We start from the raw sequence: 17,597 nt of genomic DNA, 5'->3' as shown, positions 1-17,597 counted from the left end.
TTCATCTTGATGGAGTCTCACTCTGTTGCCCAGGCTGGAGTGCAGGGGCGCGATCTCGCTCACTGCAACCTTCACCTCTCGGGTTCAAGCGATTCTCCTGTCTCAGCCTCCCAAGCAGCTGGAATTACAGGCACATGCTACCATGCCCGACTGATTTTTGTGTTTTTGAAGAGACAGAATTTCACGATGTTGACCAGGCTGGTCTCAAACTCCTGACCTCAAGTAATACACCTGCCTTGGCCTCCCAAAGTGCTGGAATTACAGGCGTGAGCCACTGTGCCTGGCCTCTTTTGCCAATATTAAATACAGTTTTATTTAAGACATTGTATTTTCCACTTACAATGCAGTGCTTACAGGTGTGATGTTATTTCCTTCCCCTGTGCTCATGTTCCATGTTCAAGTATTGAGAATGCCCAATAATGTACTATAGCAGCTGAACTTTAAAACTGCTGAAGAAGAGGCTGGGCATGGTGACTCTCGCCTGTAATCCCAGCAGTTTGGGAGGCTGAGGCAGGAGGATCACAAGGTCAGAAGTTTCAGACCAGCCTGGCCAACATGGTGAAACCCCGTCTCTACTAAAAATACAAAAATTAGCCAGGCATGGTGGCAGGCGCCTGTAATCCCAGCTACTTGGGAGGTTGAGGAAGGAGAATCGCTTGAAACCGGAAGGCAGAGTTTGCAGTGAGCTGAGATCAAGCCACTGCACTCCAGACTAGGTGAAAGAGTGAAACTCTGTCTCAAAAAAAAAAAAAAAAGTGCTGAAGAAGGCTGGATGCGGTGGCTCACACCTGTAATCCCAGCACTTTGGGAGGCTGGGGTGGGTGATCATGAGGTCAGGAGTTCAAGACCATTCTGACAAACATGGTGAAACCCTGTCCACACTAAAAATACAAAAATTAATCAGAATGTCTGTAATCCCAGCTACTCAGGAGGCTGAGGCAGGAGAATCACTTGAACTCGGGAGGCATAGATTGCAGTGAGCTAAGATCAGGTCATTTCATTCCAGCCTGGGCAACAAAGCGAGACTCTATCTAAAAAAAAAAAAAAAAAAAAAAAAACTGCTACAGAATTTGTTGCAAATTTGGGTCCTTCAATGTTTTGTTTTGAGACAGAGTCTTGCTCTGTTGCCCAAGTTGGAGTGCAGTGGTGCATTCTCAGCTCACTGTAACCTCTGCCTCCTGGGTTCAAGTAATTCCCCTACCTCAGCCTCCATAGAAGCTGGGATTACAAGCGTCCACCTCAACGCCCAGCTAATTTTTGTATTTTTAGTAGAGGCAGGGCTTCACCACGTTGACCAGGCTGGTCTGGAACTCCTGACCTCAGGTAATCCACTTGCCTCAGCCTCCCAAAGTGCTGAGATTACAGGCATAAGCCACCACACCCAGCAGCTAGTTAATTTCATTGCACTTGTTGGCTGGGCTCAGTGGTTCACGCCTATAATCCCAGCACTTTAGGGGGCCTAGGTGGGTGGATTACTTGAGGCCAGGAGTTTGAGAGCAGCCTGGCCAACATGGTGAAATCCCATCTCTTAAAAAAAAAAAAAAAAAAAAAAAAAAACTAGCCAGACTTAGTGGTACACTCCTGTAGTCCCAGCTACTTGGGAGGTTGAGGCCAGAGAATTGCTTGAAGCCAGGAGGCAGAGGTTGCAGGAAGCCGAGATCGCACCCACTGCACTCCATCCTGGGCAACAGAGCAAGACTCTGTCTCAAAAAATAAAAATAAAAAATTCCATTATGCTTGTCAAAAATCTTCTGTTTGTCCTCATTGTTAATCTTGTCTTGAAGTTTCTAGTCTTCAACAGTTGTTTCCATGTCGAATGCATAGGATTCAAGTGAATTATTGGATGATACCTTGATGCTCTCCTTCTCATCTTCAGCTTTGTAATTCCCAGCTTCACAGAGCATATGCTCAATGTTTTCCTTGCACAAATGCCCCTTGTCATTAGTGATAGTACTCTCCTGTTACTCTTGATCATAGCAGGAACACTGAGGATACCATTGGCATCAATGTCAAAGTGACTGCAATCTTAGGAACAGCAGGAGTGTAGAAGGTATGCCTGTGAGTTCAAACTTGGCAAGCAGGTTGTTATCGTTGGTCATGGCACGCTTCCCTTCATAAACTTGAATAAACACACCAGGCTGGTAGTCAGAGTGGGGAGTGAAGGTCTGTGTCTGCTTGGTAGGAATGGTAGTATTGCTCTTAATGAAGACAGTCATGAATCTGCCAGTAGTTTCAATACCAAGTGAAAGAGGAGTGACATCCAAGAGCAGCAAACCTTGAACATTTTCAGATTTGTCTCCAAACAGGAGGGCTTCCTGGACAGCTGCACCATAAGCAACAGCTTCTTCAGGGTTGATGCTCTTATTCAATCCTTTTCCATTGAGGAAACCTCGGAGAAGCTTCTGAATCTTGGGGATATGAACAGAACCACGAACCAGGACAATATTATGAATCTGTGGCTTGTCTAATTTTGTGTCTTGAAGGGCTTTCTCTATTGGGGTCAGGGAGTCACAGAACAGGTAAGCATTCAATTCTTCAACTTAGGCATGGGTAATGGAGGTATGGAAGTCAATTTCTTTTTTTGTTTTTTTGAGACAGAATCTCGCTCTGTCGCTCAGGCTGGAGTGCAGTGGCCGAATCTCAGCTCACTGCAAGCTCTGCCTCCCGAGTTTAGGCCATTCTCCTGCCTCAGCCTCCCAAGTAGCTGGGACTACAGGCACCCGCCACCTCGCCCGGCTAGTTTTTTGTATTTTTTTAGTAGAGACGGGGTTTCACCGGGTTAGCCGGGATGGTCTAGATCTCCTGACCTCGTGATCCACCTGTCTTGGCCTCCCAAAGTGCTGGGATTACAGGCTTGAGCCACGGCGCCCGGCCAGAAGTCAATTTCTTCATAGAGAAAATCGATCTCACTACTGGCCTGGGTGCTGGAAGAGAGGATACTTAGCACGTTCACAAGCAGTACAGAGGTGTTGGACAGCTTTCTTGTTCTCACTGATGTCCTTCATATGCTTGAGATTGAACTCAGTAATAAAGTGGTTGGCCATTCTTGTCAAGGTTTTCGCCAACTAAGTTGGTGTTGGTGTTTCTGGCTGTAGAATTGACTTCAAAGTTTCAATTTTCTTCCTTTTTTGAGACAGAGTCTTGCTCTGTCGCCCAGCCTGAAGTGCAGTGACATGATCAATCTCGGCTCACTGCAATCTCTGCCTCCAGGGTTCAAACGATTCTCCTGCCTCAGCCTCCCGAATAACTGGCATTACAGGTGCTCACCACCATACCAGGCTAATTTTTGTATTTTTAGTAGAGATGGGGTTTCACCATGTCGGCCAGGCTGGTCTTGAACTTCTGGCCTCAAGTGATCCACCCACCTTGGCCTCCCAAAGTGCTGGGATTATAGGCATGAGCCACTGTGTCCGGCCAAAGATTCAATTTTCAATAGTGAAGATTGACACATCAAAAGTGACACCTTGGCTGGGAGTGGTGGCTCATGCTTGTAATCCCAGCACTTTGGAGGCTGAGGCAGGTGGATTGCTGGAGTCTAGGAGTTCTAGACCAGCCTGGGCAACATGGCAAAACCCTGTCTGTACTAAAAATACAAAAATTAGCCAGGCATGGTGGCATGCGCCTGTAGTCCCAGCTGAGATAGAAGAATCACCTGAGCCTGGGAGGTGGAGGTTGCAGTGAGCCGAGATAGCACCACTGCACTCTAGCCTGGGCCAAAGAGTGAGACCCTTATCTCAAAACACAAAAACAAAAAGAGATACTACCTCCCAGGTCAAAGATGAGCATATTTTTTTCAGCTCCAACCTTTTTGTCTAAGCCATAAGCAATAGCAGCAGCAGCTGGCTCACTGATAATTCTAAGTATATTGAGACCAGCAATAGTTCCAAAATCTTTGGTAGCTTGATGCTCTCAGAGTCATTAAAGTAAGTTGACACTGTGACCACAGCATTGGTAACAGTCTTCCCAAGGTAGGCTTCTGCAATTTCCTTCATCTTTGTCAGAACCATAGAGGACACTTCCTCTGGAGAGAAGTTTTTTGTCTCTCCCTTGTATTCCACTTGGGTCTTGGGCCGGCCAGTACCATTCACCACCATGTAGGGCCAATGCTTCATATCAGACTGGACAATAGCGTCATCAAATCTGTGTCCAGTCAGAAATTTGGCATAAAACACTGTGCTGATGGGGTTCACTTCAACTTGATTCTTTTTTTTTTTTTTTTTTTTGAAATGGAGTCTTGCACTGTCGCCCAGGCTGGAGTGCAGTGGTGCCATCTCCACTCACTTCAACCTCCGCCTCCTGGGTTCAAGCGATTCTCCTGCCTCAGCCTCCCGAGTAGCTGGGCTTACAGGCGCCCACTACACCTAGCTAATTTTTTGTATTTTTAGTAGAGATGGGGTTTCACTATGTTGGCCAGGCTGGTCTTGAACTCCTGACCTCGTGATCTGCCCGTCTTGGCCTCCTAAAGTGCTGGGATTACAGTTATGAACCACCGTGCCCGGCCACTGCAACTTGACTCTTTGTGGCGTCGCCAATGAATCATTCAGTGTCCATAAAAGTGACATAGATTGCAGTGGTTTGGTTTTCCTGATCGATGGCAATTATCTCTACTTTTCGATGGTGGAAAACACCAACACAACAGTAGGTGATGCGAAGATCACTACCAACTGTAGGTCCCTTACACATGGTTGCTGGCATGTAGGCCCGGCTCCAACTTTGAAGAAAGACACAGGAACCCCAAGTGCTGCAGACACATTCAATATACAAATTTCTGATTTGCTCTTTTCTTTTATTAATTTTTTTTTTTTTTTTGGACACAGAGTTTTGCTCTTGTTGCCCAGGCCGGAGTGCAGTAGTGTGATCTCAGCTCACTGCAACCTCTGCCTCCCGGGTTCAGGTGATTCTCCTGCCTCAGCTTCCTGAGTAGCTGGGATTACAGGCATCAGCCACCACACTCAGCTAATTTTTTGTATTTTAGTAGAGATGGGGTTTCTTCATGTTCGCCAGGCTGGTCTTGAACGCCTGACCTCAGGTGATCCACCCGCCTTGGCCTCCCAAAGTGCAGGGATTATAGGAGTGAGCCACTGCGCCCAGCCTGATTTGCTTTTTTCACTGAATGTTATATATATGACACTGGAGTTTATTCATTCTATTTCTATATAATGCTTTTTAAAAATTTTGTTGGCCAGGTGTGGTGGCTCACGCCTATAATCCCAGCACTTTGGGAGGTCGAAGCAGGCAGATTGCCTAAAGTCTGGAGTTCGAGACCAGTCCGACCAACATGGTGAAAACCTGTCTCTATTAAAAATAGAAATAAATTAGGTGGGCGTGGTGGTATGTGCCTGTAATCCTAGCTACTTGGGAGGCTGAGGCAGGGTAATTGCTTGAACCAAGGAGGTGGAGGTTGCAGTGAGCCGAGATCATGCCACTGCACTCCAGCTGGTGCCACAGAGTGAGACTCTGTCTCAAAAAAAAAAAAAAAAAAAAAAAAAAAAAAAACTTTTTATTTTCTAGGCAACCTTAAATGCATATAAAATGCTTATTATGTTATGTAACTTTTGGGAAATACCTCGACCTGTTCTCTATTCTCTTGTCAGATGTTTGAGTAATTTTTGGTATTTTTGTTTCCTTTATGAACCATGTTGCTATGAATATCCTTGGACATGTGTCCTGGGGTATATACACAAAGGTTTCTCTACATAAACAAGAGTGGAACTCTTGGGTCATAGGCAAAGCACATGCTTTTTTTTTTTTTTTTTTTCTGAGACAGAGTCTTGTTCTATACCCCAGGCTTGAGTGCAGTGGCATGATCTCAGTTCACTGCAACCTGCACCTCCCAGGTTCAAGCGATTCTCCTGCCTCAGCCTCCCAAATAGCTAGGACTACAGGTGCACACCACCATGCTCTGCTAATTTTTGTATTTTTAGTAGTGGCGGGATTGAACCGTGCTGGCCAGGGTGGTCTTGAACTCCTGACCTCAAGTGATCTGCCCACCTTGGCCTCCCAAAGTGCTGGGATTACAGGCGTGAGCCACTGTGCCCAGCCATCCTTATTTTTTTTAAGTTATCAAAATAGTTGTACCAGTGTATACTTCCACCAGCAATGTCTAAGTGTTCCTGTTATTCTACATCCTCATATCATCAGACTTCTTAGTTTTTTTTGTTTTTGTTTTTTGTTTTTTTCTGAGACAAAGAGTTTCCCTTTTGTTGCCCAGGCTGGAGTGCAATCGCATGATCTCGGCTCACCGCAACCACTGCCTCCCGGGTTCAAGTGATTCTCCTGCCTCAGCCTCCAGAGTAGCTGGGATTGCAGGCATGCACCATCATGCCTGGCTATAATTTTTGTATATTTAGTAGAGATGGGATTTCCCCATATTGGCCAGGCTGGTCTCGAACTCCTGACCTCAAGTGATCTGCCCTCCTCAGTCTCCCAAAGTGCTGAGATTACAGGCGTGAACTACAGTGCCCAGCCAGACTTTTTAGTTTCTACCAAGCAATGGCTTTAAAGTTATATCTTGGCTGGGCATGGTGGCTCATGGCTATAATCCTACCACTTCAGGAGGCCATGGTGGGAGGACTTTTTTTTGAGACTGAGTCTCGCTCTGTCACCCAGGCTGGAGTGCAGTGGCGAGATCTCGGCTCACTGCAAGCTTCACCTCCTGGGTTCACACCATTCTCCTGCCTCAGCCTCCTGAGGCAGGGACTACAGGCTGGGTAGTAGCTGGGACTGTAGCTGGGACTACAGGCGCCCACCACCACGCCTGGCTAATTTTTTGTATTTTTAGTAGACACGGGGTTTCACCATGTTAGCCAGGATGGTCTCGATCTCCTGACCTCATGATCCACCCGCCTCAGCCTCCCAAAGTGCTGGGATTACAGCCATGAGCCACCACGCCCAGCCAGGAGGATTATTTGAGTCCAGGAATTCAAGACCAGCCTGGGCAACAAAGCAAGACCCCTATCTCAAAACAAAACAAAACAGAAACTCTGATATCTCCCTATGGTATTCACATTTCTTTGATTACTAAGATTTTCATGTTTGATTCATCAATTGTGATTCTTTTTCAAAATGCTAGAACTGGCTGGGCATGGTGGCTCACGTCTGTAATCCCAGCACTTTGGGAGGCTGAGGCGGGCAGATCACTCAAGGACAGGAGTTTCAGACCAGCCTGGTCAACACAGTGAAACCTCATCTCTACTAAAGTTACAAAAATTAGCTGAGTGTGGTGGTGCATGCCTGTAATCCCAGACGCTCGAGAGGATGAGGCATGAGAATCTTGCACCCAGAAAGTGGAGGTTGCAGTGAGCCAAGATCATGCCACTGCACTCCAGCCTGGACAACAGAGCAAGACTCTGTCTCAAAAAAGAAGAAGAAGAAAAAAAAAAAGCTAGAACTGCCTTTCTCCAGTTTTCCATTGGATTATCTTTTTATTATCTATTTAAATTATTATTATTATTATTATTATTATTATTATTATTATTATTGTTGTTGTTGTTGTTATTTTTTGAGACAGAGTCTCACTCTGTCACCCAGGCTGGAGTGCAGTGGTATGATCTTGGCTCACTGCAACCTCCGCTTCCTGAGTTCAAGCCATTCTCCTCCCTCAGCCTCCCCAGTAGCTGGGACTAGAGGCGCCTGCCACCATGCCCAGCTAATGTTTTGTATTTTGTTTAGTAGAGACGGGGTTTCACCGTGTTAGCCAGGATGGTCTCAATCTCCTGACCTCATAATCTGCCCTCCTCGGCCTCCCAAAATGCTGGGATTACAGGTATGAGCCACCATGCCTGGCCCACATTTTTTTTTTTTTTTAATGGTGACTTTCAATATATCAAAAGTTCTTGGCCGGGCGCAGTGGCTCATGCCTGTAATCCCAGCACTTTGGGAGGCCGAAGTGGGCAGATCACGAGGTCAGGAGATCGAGACCATCCTGGCTAACACGGTGAAACCCCGTTTCTACTAAAAATACAAAATATTAGCTGGGCGTGGTAGCAGACGCCTGTAGTCCCAGCTAGTTGAGAGGCTGAGGCAGGAGAATGGTGTGAACCCGGGAGGCAGAGCTTGCAGTGAACCGAGACTGGGCCACTGTACTCCAGCCTGGGTGACAGAGCGAGACTCTGTCTCAAAAAAAAAAAAGATAAATAAAAGTTCTTAATATAGTCGGATTTATCAATCTTTTCTGTTTAGGTTACGCTTATAGTATCTTCCTTAAGAAATCCTTCCTGTCGAGGCACAGTGGCTCATGCCTGTAATCCCAGCACTTTGGGAGGCCAAGGTGGGTGGATCACTTGAGGTCAGGAGTTCGAGACCAGCGTGACCACTAAGGTGAAACCCCATCTCTACTAAAAATACAAAAATTAGTTGAGCGTGGTGGTGGGCACCTGTAATCCCAGCTACTTGGGAGGCTGAGGCAGGAGAATTCCTTGAACCTGGGAGGTGGAGGTTGTAGTGAGCCAAGATCACGCCACTGCACTCCAGCCTGGGTGACAAAGTAAAACTCCATCTCAAAAAAAAGAAAAATAAAAAGAAATATTTCTCTATCATGAATTCATAAGATGTTCTCAAATAAAGTTTTAAGGTTTTATCATTGATTATCAATATGATCATTTCAATAATTGCTATAAAAGAATTCCATAAAATTCAACATCTATTGATGACTAATTTATTTTATTTATTTACTTGTTTATCTTACAGAGTGGGACAGGGTCTCACTCGGTCACTCAGGCTGAAGTACAATGGTGTGATCATGGTTCATGCAGCCTTGACCTGTGCCCCACCATGCCTGGCTAATTACAAGAAAAATTATTTTAGAGACAGGGTCTCCCTATGTTGCCCAGGCTGGTCTCAGACTCTGGGACTCAGGTGATCATCCTGTCTTGGCCTGGCAATGAATTGGGATTACAGGCATTAGCCACTGTCCTCAGTCTAAGAAAAATTCCTTTAAAGATTTCATATGTAGTCATTTTATATTCCATATCTAATATTTCAATATCTGAATTGGGAATTTAAGTCTGTTGGTTTTGTGTGTGCATATGTGTGTATGTGTGTGTGATGCTGCATTTATGGTGGTTTGTTCCTAATATTCTTGGCACTTTAATTTTTTTTAGACAGTCTCACTCTGTTGCCCAGGCTGGAGTGTAGTGGAGCGATCTCAGCTCACTGCAACCTCCACCTCCCAAGTTCATGTGATTCTCCTGCCTCAGCCTCCCGAGTAGCTAGGATTACAGGTGTGTGCCACCACGCACAGCTATTTTTGTATTTTTAATGGAGATGGGGTTTCACCATGTGGGCCAGGCTGGTCTTGAACTCCTGAGCTCAAAGCAATCCACCTCCTCGGCCTCCCAAAGTGCTGGGATTAGAGGTGTGAGCTGCCATTGCTATGTCTGGCCCTTGGCTTTTTTTTTTTGGATGGAGTTTCGCTCTTGTTACCCAGGCGGAGTGCAATGCTGTGATCTTGGCTCACTGCAACCTCCACCTTCCAGGTTCAAGCAATTCTCCTGTCTCAGCCTCCTGAGTACTGGGATTACGGTATGCACCACCATGCTCAGCTAATTTTTTGTATTTTTAGTAGAATCAGGGTTTCTCCATGTTGGTCAGGCTGGTCTCAAACTCTGACGTCTGGTGATCTGCCCGCCTCAGCCTCCCAAAGTGCTGGGATTACAGGTGTGAGCCACATCACCCAGTCAATTTTTTTGTTTGTTTTTTTTGACTAAGTCTCACTCTGTCACCCAGGGTGGAGTGCAGTGGTGTGATCTTGGCTCACTGCAACCTCTGCCTCCTGGGTTCAGGCAATTCTGCCTCAGCCTCCCAAATAGGTGGGACTACAGGTGAGTGCCACCACGCCTGGCTAATTTTTGTATTTTTAGTAGAGACAGGGTTTCTCCATGTTGGTCAGGCTGGTTTCAAACTCCTGACCTCAGGTGATCCACCTGCCTCAGCCTCCCAGAGTGCTGGGATTACAGGCATGAGCCATCATGCCTGGCCTGCATTTTAAAATTTTAATCTCACATTTGATATCAGAATCCTGAAGCCTAAATTAGGGGTTCCTTTCTCCATAGGGACTATGTTTGCTTCTGTCAAGAGCCTAGGACTATTAACAAGGGAGCACTTTAACATCCTTTCAGAGTCCTGATTTAACTTGGTAAACTTCAGTTGCTCCACCTTGCTGGGGAGTCCAGCCTTGATCTCTAGATTCTGTGTTAATGTGCTTCCCCTCTCTCTCCATCTTCTTCTGTCTATACACATATATATTATATATGTTCACATATATATAATGGCATTATATGTATTATATTTATGTGTTTTATGCCATTATTTATATACTACATAATGGCATTATATATATACACACATATATATATAAATGATGGGCACACACACACACACACACACACACACACACAAGCAATCCTCCCTCCTCATGATTGAGACTACAGGTGCGTGCTACTGTGCTGGGCTCCAGTTTCAATCTTTGAGAAGATCGGCTCAGCTCCAGCTAAACAACAATTTTCCTGGTATGCTGCTGTTTAGTTGGGTCAGATGTGGCCAATGAGAATAGGGTCCAGGCCGGGTGCAGTGACTTGTGCTTGTAATCCCAGCATTTTGGGAGGCTGAGGCGGGTGGACCACCTGAGGTTGGGAGTTGGAGACCAGCCTGGCTAACATGGAGAAACCCCACCTCTACTAAAAATACAAAATTAGCTGGGCATAGTGGCACATGCCTGTAATCCCAGCTACTTGGGAAGCTGAGGCAGGAGAACTGCTTGAACCCAGGAGGCAGAGGTTGCAGTGAGCTGAGATCATGCCATTGCATTCCAGCCTAGGCAATGAGAACAAAACTGTCTCAAAAAAAAAAAAAAAAAAAAAGGATAGGGTCCAAATGCACACATAATGTAATACCCAAATTAATTATCTACAGTTTCCTCAGCAAGGATTTGTAAGAAAAAAATAGAAGGGGGATAATTGGCATTGCAAATAAATGGCTTGGCTTGTTCTCTACAAGTGGTATATAAGTGTATCATTTAGAGTTCTTTCTCTAAGTGTAAGGAATAGAAAACTCAGACAGATTTAGGAAAAGTAATATGTTGGGTTATATACTGAGAAGCCTAGAACAGCTGGCTTTAGGAGTAGTTGAACCAGTCGTGCACAGTGGCTCATGCCTGTAATCCTGGCTTTTGGGTGGCTGAGGTGGGAGAATTGCTGGAGCCTGGGAAGTCGAGGTTGCAGGGAGCCATGATTATGCCACTGCACTCCAGGCAGGACAACAAAGGGAGACCCTATCTCAAATAATAACAGCAACAACAAACCAAAAAACAAACAAAATGAACGAATGAACCATTTTCTCAACTGATATTGTCAAAAATCTCTCACTCTGTCTTACTTCTGCTTTCTTCTGTGACTTCATTCTCATCCCTATCTATTCCAAGCTTAAATCCTCCTAAGCTTAAATTGAAAAAAAAAAAAAATTCAATTTAAATAAAAAATACAGAGACCCCTCCCCTTCTTTTTAGGATTATTCCTGAAAGGATGAAGCAGTATAATGTTCATGAGCATGAACTCAGGAACCAGACTGGCTCGCTTACTATTTTTGTAGCCTTTGATAGGTTAACTTTTGCAAGCCTTGGTTTCTTCATTTGTATCACAACAGTTCTTACTTCAGGGGGTTGTTATGAGGATTAAAGGAGTTGATATTTGCAAAATGCTTTAAATAATGGCTAGTACCAAAAAAAAAAACCCACAAAAAACGAAAAAAAAAAAAAGGGAAGGGGGACTACATTATCAGGTTTTGATTAGGTTATAAGTTTACTCCAGTGTCCTAAGGGGGTCTGGTTAGCGTTGAGACTTCCTATCCAAACTACATGGATCTGGAGTAATGGAAGGATGGTTTCTTTTCTTTTCTTTTTTTTTTTAGACCGAGTTTTGCTCGTTGTTCAGGCTGGAGTGCAATGGCGCGATCTCCGCTCACTGCAACCTCTGCCTACTGGGTTCAAACGATTTTCCTGCCTCAGCCTCCTGAGCTGCTGGGATTATAGGCGCCTGCCACCAAGCCCAGCTAATTTTTGTTATTTTTAGTAGAGACAGGGTTTCGCCACGTTGGCCAGGCTGGTCTCAAACTTCTGACCTCAGGTGATCGACCTCCTCAGTTGATCGACCTGCTTCAGCCTCTTGAAGTGCTGGGTGCTGGGTGTGAGCCACCGCGCCTGGCCTCTTTTTTTTCAGACAGAGTCTTGCTCTGTTGCCCAGGCTGGAGTGCAGTGGCACAATCTCCACTCACTGCACCCTCTGCCTCCCGGGTTCACGCCATTCTCCTGCCTCAGCCTCCGGAGTAGCTGGGACTACAGGTGCCCGCCACGTCGCCCGGCTAGTTTTTTGTATTTTTAGTAGAGACGGGGTTTCACCATGTTAGCCAGGATGGTCTCGAACTCCTGACCTCGTGATCCGCCCGTCTCGGCCTCCCAAAGTGCTGGGATTACAGGCTTGAGCTACCGCGCCCGGCCAATGGTTTCTTTTAAAAAACGTGGAGGGTCATGACTAAAGGCAAGGGGAATGGATGCTGCATGAACATAAGCAACAAATTGTCTAAGGTAGGAAAGTTAGCAAATTGTTGCCTGAGAGCTCCCTTTATTACACAGTAAACACAAATTCATGTACAATGTTTCTAATAATAAAAAGGGACACAGAGTAATCTGAGAAGATTTCTGTTTATGCCTTTTGTTGTAAATAGGCAGAAACTTGGGTGGGCATGGTGGCTCACACCTTTGATCCCAGCACTTTGGGAGGTCCAGGTAGGCAGATCACCTGAGGTCAGGAGTTGGAGATCAACCTGGCCAACGTAGTGAAACCCCATCTCTACTAAAAATACAAAAGTTAGCCAGGTGTGGTGACACACGCCTGTAATCCCAGCTACTGGGGAGGCTGAGGCACAAGAATCACTTGAACTCGGGAGGCAGAAATTGCAGTGAGCCAGGATTACGTCACTGCACTCCAGCATGGGAAACAGAGACACCGTCAAAAAAAAAAAAAAAAAAAGAAAGAAAGAAAAAGAAAAATAAAGAAAAAGAAAAGAAATGACACAAACTTCTTTTATTTACAAACTATAAATAGCATTATAGAGTAGCACTATAAAAACTATAAATTTGAATAGTACTTTACTGAACAAAGTACAAACATACATAAGTTAATTTCATCTCCCAAGTAACTGGGACTATAGGCATTCATCACCACGCCCGGCCAAAGGTATTATTAACCTTAGTTAATGGTAAGGAAACCTAGCAAGCAGAAATATAGACGGATGTAAATTTTGCAGATGATAGTAATGAGTGCTACTTTCTCATTTGTATTCCCACTAAATTTTGTGTTCTATTGGTACTTATCATATGTTAATAATTTCTTTTCTTTCTTTCTTTTTTTTTTTTTTTTTGAGAGGGAGTCTTGCTCTGTCGCCTGGGCTGGAGTGCAGTGGCCGATCTCAGCTCACCGCAAGCTCCGCCTCCCGGGTTTACGCCATTCTCCTGCCTCAGCCTCCAAAGTAGCTGGGACTACAGGCGCCCGCCACCTCGCCCGGCTAGTTTTTTGTATTTTTAGTAGAGACGGGGTTTCACCGTGTTAGCCAGGATGGTCTCGAACTCCTGACCTCGTGATCCGCCCGTCTTGGCCTCCCAAAGTGCTGGGATTACAGGCTTGAGCCACCGCGCCCGGCAATTTCTTTTCTTTTCTTTTTTTGAGACAGAGTCTTGCTCTCTTGCCCAGGCTGGAGTGCAGTGGCACGATCTCAGCTCACTGCAACCTCCGCCTCCCAGGTTCAAGCATTCTCCTGCCTCAGCCTCCTGAGTATCTGGGATTAGAGGAGCATGCCACCACGCCCAGCTAATTTTTCTATTTTTAGTAGAGACAGGTTTCACCACGTTGGTCAGGCTGGTCTCGAACTCCTGACCTCATGATCTGTCCGTCTCAGCCTCCCAAAGTGCTGGGATTACAGGCGTGAGCCACTGCGCCAGGCCATTAATCATTTTTTTTCTTTTCTTTCTTTCTGTTTTTTTTTTTTTTTTTTTTGAGACAGAGTCTCGCTCTGTTGCCCAGCCTGGGGTGCAGTGATGCCATCTCGGCTCACTGCAACTTCCGCCTCCCGGGTTCAAGCGATTCTCCTGCCTCAGCCTCCCAAGTAGCTGGGATTACAGGGGCCTGCCACCACCTGCTTATTTTTGTATTTTCAGTAGAGACAGGGTTTTGCCATGTTGGCCAGGCTGGCCTCGAACTCCTAACCTCAGGTGATCCACCTGCCTCAGCCTCCCAAAGCGCTGAGATTACAGGCGTTTAGCCACCACGCCTGGCCGGTAATCATTTCCTTCACTCAACAAATATTTATTGAGCGCTTGCTACGTACCAGGACCTGTTATTGCACAAAACTGGCAATCCGTGCATTGCTTACATTCACATTCTAGTGGGGGTAGTGACGGACTATAAAATCAGTTAGAAAAATGTATGTTATGATAGATGGTTGTGAGTACTTTAGAGTAAAATTAAGTAGGAGAGGCAGGCAGGAAGTGTGTAGGTATGTTTCAATTTTATATTAGGGTGGTCAGAGTTTGTCATCTATTTCACCTGGTTCACAGTTCCTGCAGGACAGGAACAAATGCCACTTCCATTTGCCTTCATACTTCCAGCACTTAGCACAGCACCAGGAACTCAGGGAGGCAATAACTTTATACTGAATACGTTTTATGCCTTCCTAGAAGCAAGCAGTTGAGAAAGGCGTATAACTAGATATTGCCTATAAGGTCCACAATTGAATAACGTACTCATTTATGATTAATTTTATACATTTTCATTAACTTAAGCTAAGTTCTTTCAGCACGTTTAGATTACAGAACGAAAGCTGTGTTAACTAGTATTACAGGACTTTTCACTTTTTTCCAAACATCTTCTAGCCACCTCTGGCCCATAAGCTTTTGTTTTTCAAAAAACCTCCACAGCCTCTGCTAATTATTTCTTGATCTCGAGTAGTTGTTATAACAACACTTGGGGTTTAACACTGAGGTTGCGGACAGGGCCCAGTTATCAGTTTCTCGAACCTCAAGGAATCACAAAGCAAGGTTCTATCTACACCCCGAAAAACTAAGAAAAGTGCGAAATCCTCTAACACTCCTCGCGCCGTGCCCAGCCGGAATCTTGACCTCAAGATGGCGTCCCGTAGTCGTAAGATTCAGTCGGCTCCAATCAAACATGGCAGGGTGGGTCATAATTTACAGTTCGGGCCTTTCTAGTAGCTGTTAGACGCTGCTTCTCTATGGTTATTCGTCTCGGCTTGGTGAGTGAGAGTCAACAGGGGAGACGATCTATATATGTTTTTCTCTATGGTTCCGCGCTCCACGCCCCCGGCGCAGTGCACGCCGGGCAAGAGGAAGACCTCCAGCAGCTCCCCGCGCAGCGCGGCTGTATTTGCGGCCTGTGCAAGTAGGCGCTTCGGACCTCAATCTCCCTGGCGAGCGGCGGGCAGAAATCTCGAACCAGTGGAGCGCACTCGTAACCTGGATCCTAGAAGGCCGCGAAGGCAGTACCGTTTCCTTAGCGGCGGGTGAGTTTGTGTCCCTGAACGCGTGTGGAAACCAGGAGACCGGGTGCCTCAGCTGGTGGAGGAGGAAAAGCCGGGGTGGCTGCGAAAGCGCCAGGGTGGGGTAGAGATAAGGGGGGGGCGCGGAGGCGGGGGTGGGGGAGGGGTCGGCACGAGGCTTGGTTTCTCCTCTTCTCTAAGGCCTGGAAGACCTGTGGGCCCAGCCGGAGCCCGTGGAGGCCAGACCTATGACTTGAGCTTTCCGTCTTGCATTGTCGCCCGCTTTCCCTTTCCCTTCCACGTTCCGCCGCGGAGTGAATCGTCTCTGCCCCCCTGGGTTCCACGTTAGACCCAAAACGATCGGTCTGCCCCTGGGGAGCCCTTCCCTGAGCCCCCTTACTTACCGGAGCCCCACAGTAGGTTTTCGGGCCTGGGGCACTGGTCCCAGCCGTTGCCTTGATGTTAGCCTCCACCCACCCTTTTTAGCGAGGTGCTGGCCACCAACGGATATCTTTCCCTTCCTCTTTGGCCATCTAGAGCCCGCCACCAAGCGAACTGGGCCCCACCCCCTTGGAACTGAGCTGATACCTACCTTTTTAGCACTCTCCTGGCTTGCTTAAGATAGTCATGAATTTTGCCATCCAGCCTCCTTTGAGCATTGGAGGGTGCAGTAAACTGTAATCGCCATTCATTCTAGGCGATTACTAAGCTCCACGTTAAAATGTTACTTTCTCATTTTTCTTTGGTCGTCAATCATGCTTTTAAATACGGTTTTCCGGAATAGACGTAGGACTATGAAGATTTTTCGGAAGTTATGTAATATGGATTTGTATTGCCATGGAAATGCCATTTTGATACTGGGCAGAGTGGAGCCAAGAGAAGGGAAGAGATTGGACCTCTGTTGCACCCTACTGCTGTATTAGTGTGAAGTATTGTGTATTAGGCCGTGGGCAGTAATGTATAAACAATTTTTGTATTGTTTTTGAAGGTTTTAATTTTTTTAAAGGCCATTTCCAAAAACATTCAGAGAACTTGAATTAAATTGGTCGTAAGTTATTCATGATTCACATGAATCTTACACTATTCTAATTCATTTAACTTAAAGCCTTGGTTTTTCTTTTTGTTTTTTCTTTTTAAGCTTTGGTTTTTGTTCCTCTGTAAAATGAATTTATAGTAGTATCTATACGTTGTTGGGGTTGGAGATTGAGAAAAACGTATGTAAAATCCTTCGTGGGATATCCAGATAACACATAGTAAGCATTTAAATCTATATTGACATAATTTGTTATTTAAGAATTTTCAATAAAATGTAAGAGTCCAACCCTGATTCTTGAATTTTTGTTTGTTTTTTTGAGACGGAGTCTTGCTATGTTGCCCAGGCTAGAGTGCAGTGGCGTGATCTCAGCTCACTGCAACCTCTGCCTCTCGGATTCAAGCGGTTCTCCTGCCTCAGCCTCCTGAGTAGCTGGGACTACAGGTGCGTGCCACCACGCCTGGCTAATTTTTGTATTTTTAATAGAGACAAGGTTTCACTATGTTGGCCAGGATGGTCTCAATTTCCTGACCTCGTGATCCTCCCGCCTCGGCCTTCCAAAGTGCTGGGATTACAGGCGCGAGCCACCGTGCCCGGCCTTCTGAATGTATTTTTAAAGTAAAACTAGTCCATGATAACATTGGGTAACTACTTAGACCTAACAGGAATTTGGAATTTTCAAGTTATGTTTTTATCCACAGACAAATTAGCAGTTTAGTTTTCTTATTTACGCATGATTTAGTGAAAAATTAAATTATTTTATAGCTTTGGAAGCAAAGGAATCATTTATGACTCAACATCTTGCTTTAGAGATGTCTTGATTGACTTTTCAAACACTACCACTGCCATTCACAAAAGGGGATTTTTGATTCTTCTTAAATAGCTTTTCTACCTTTTTTGAAATTTGAAAGTTGTTGAAACTAAAGGAAGAACAAAATTCCACTACCCAGAATTATTGGTATTGGCTTTTAACTTTTTATATAGACATAATTTCAAATTTACAAAAAAAGTTGCAAGAATA

General features: G+C 45.4%; 1 protein-coding gene and 1 pseudogene across 1 annotated transcript in view; one reads left to right on the top strand and one right to left on the bottom strand.

The window, feature by feature from the left end:
• Nucleotides 1–1,730: 1,730 nt before the first annotated feature.
• On the bottom strand, nt 1,731–4,683 carry LOC111554976 (annotated as a pseudogene).
• Nucleotides 4,684–15,303: 10,620 nt separating this feature from the next.
• RBM25 (RNA binding motif protein 25) overlaps nt 15,304–17,597 on the top strand; it is a 65,824-nt gene continuing 63,530 nt past the window's right edge. Inside the window, exon 1 of the mRNA XM_026455190.1 lies at nt 15,304–15,567. The gene's annotated coding sequence lies outside the window, so the exon portion shown is untranslated. The remainder of the gene's footprint in view (nt 15,568–17,597) is intronic.

Source organism: Piliocolobus tephrosceles, chromosome 6 (assembly GCF_002776525.5).
Source record: "Piliocolobus tephrosceles isolate RC106 chromosome 6, ASM277652v3, whole genome shotgun sequence".
In the NCBI taxonomy this organism is placed as follows: Eukaryota; Metazoa; Chordata; class Mammalia; order Primates; family Cercopithecidae; genus Piliocolobus; species Piliocolobus tephrosceles.
This window is presented reverse-complemented; position numbering and strand designations above follow the sequence as displayed.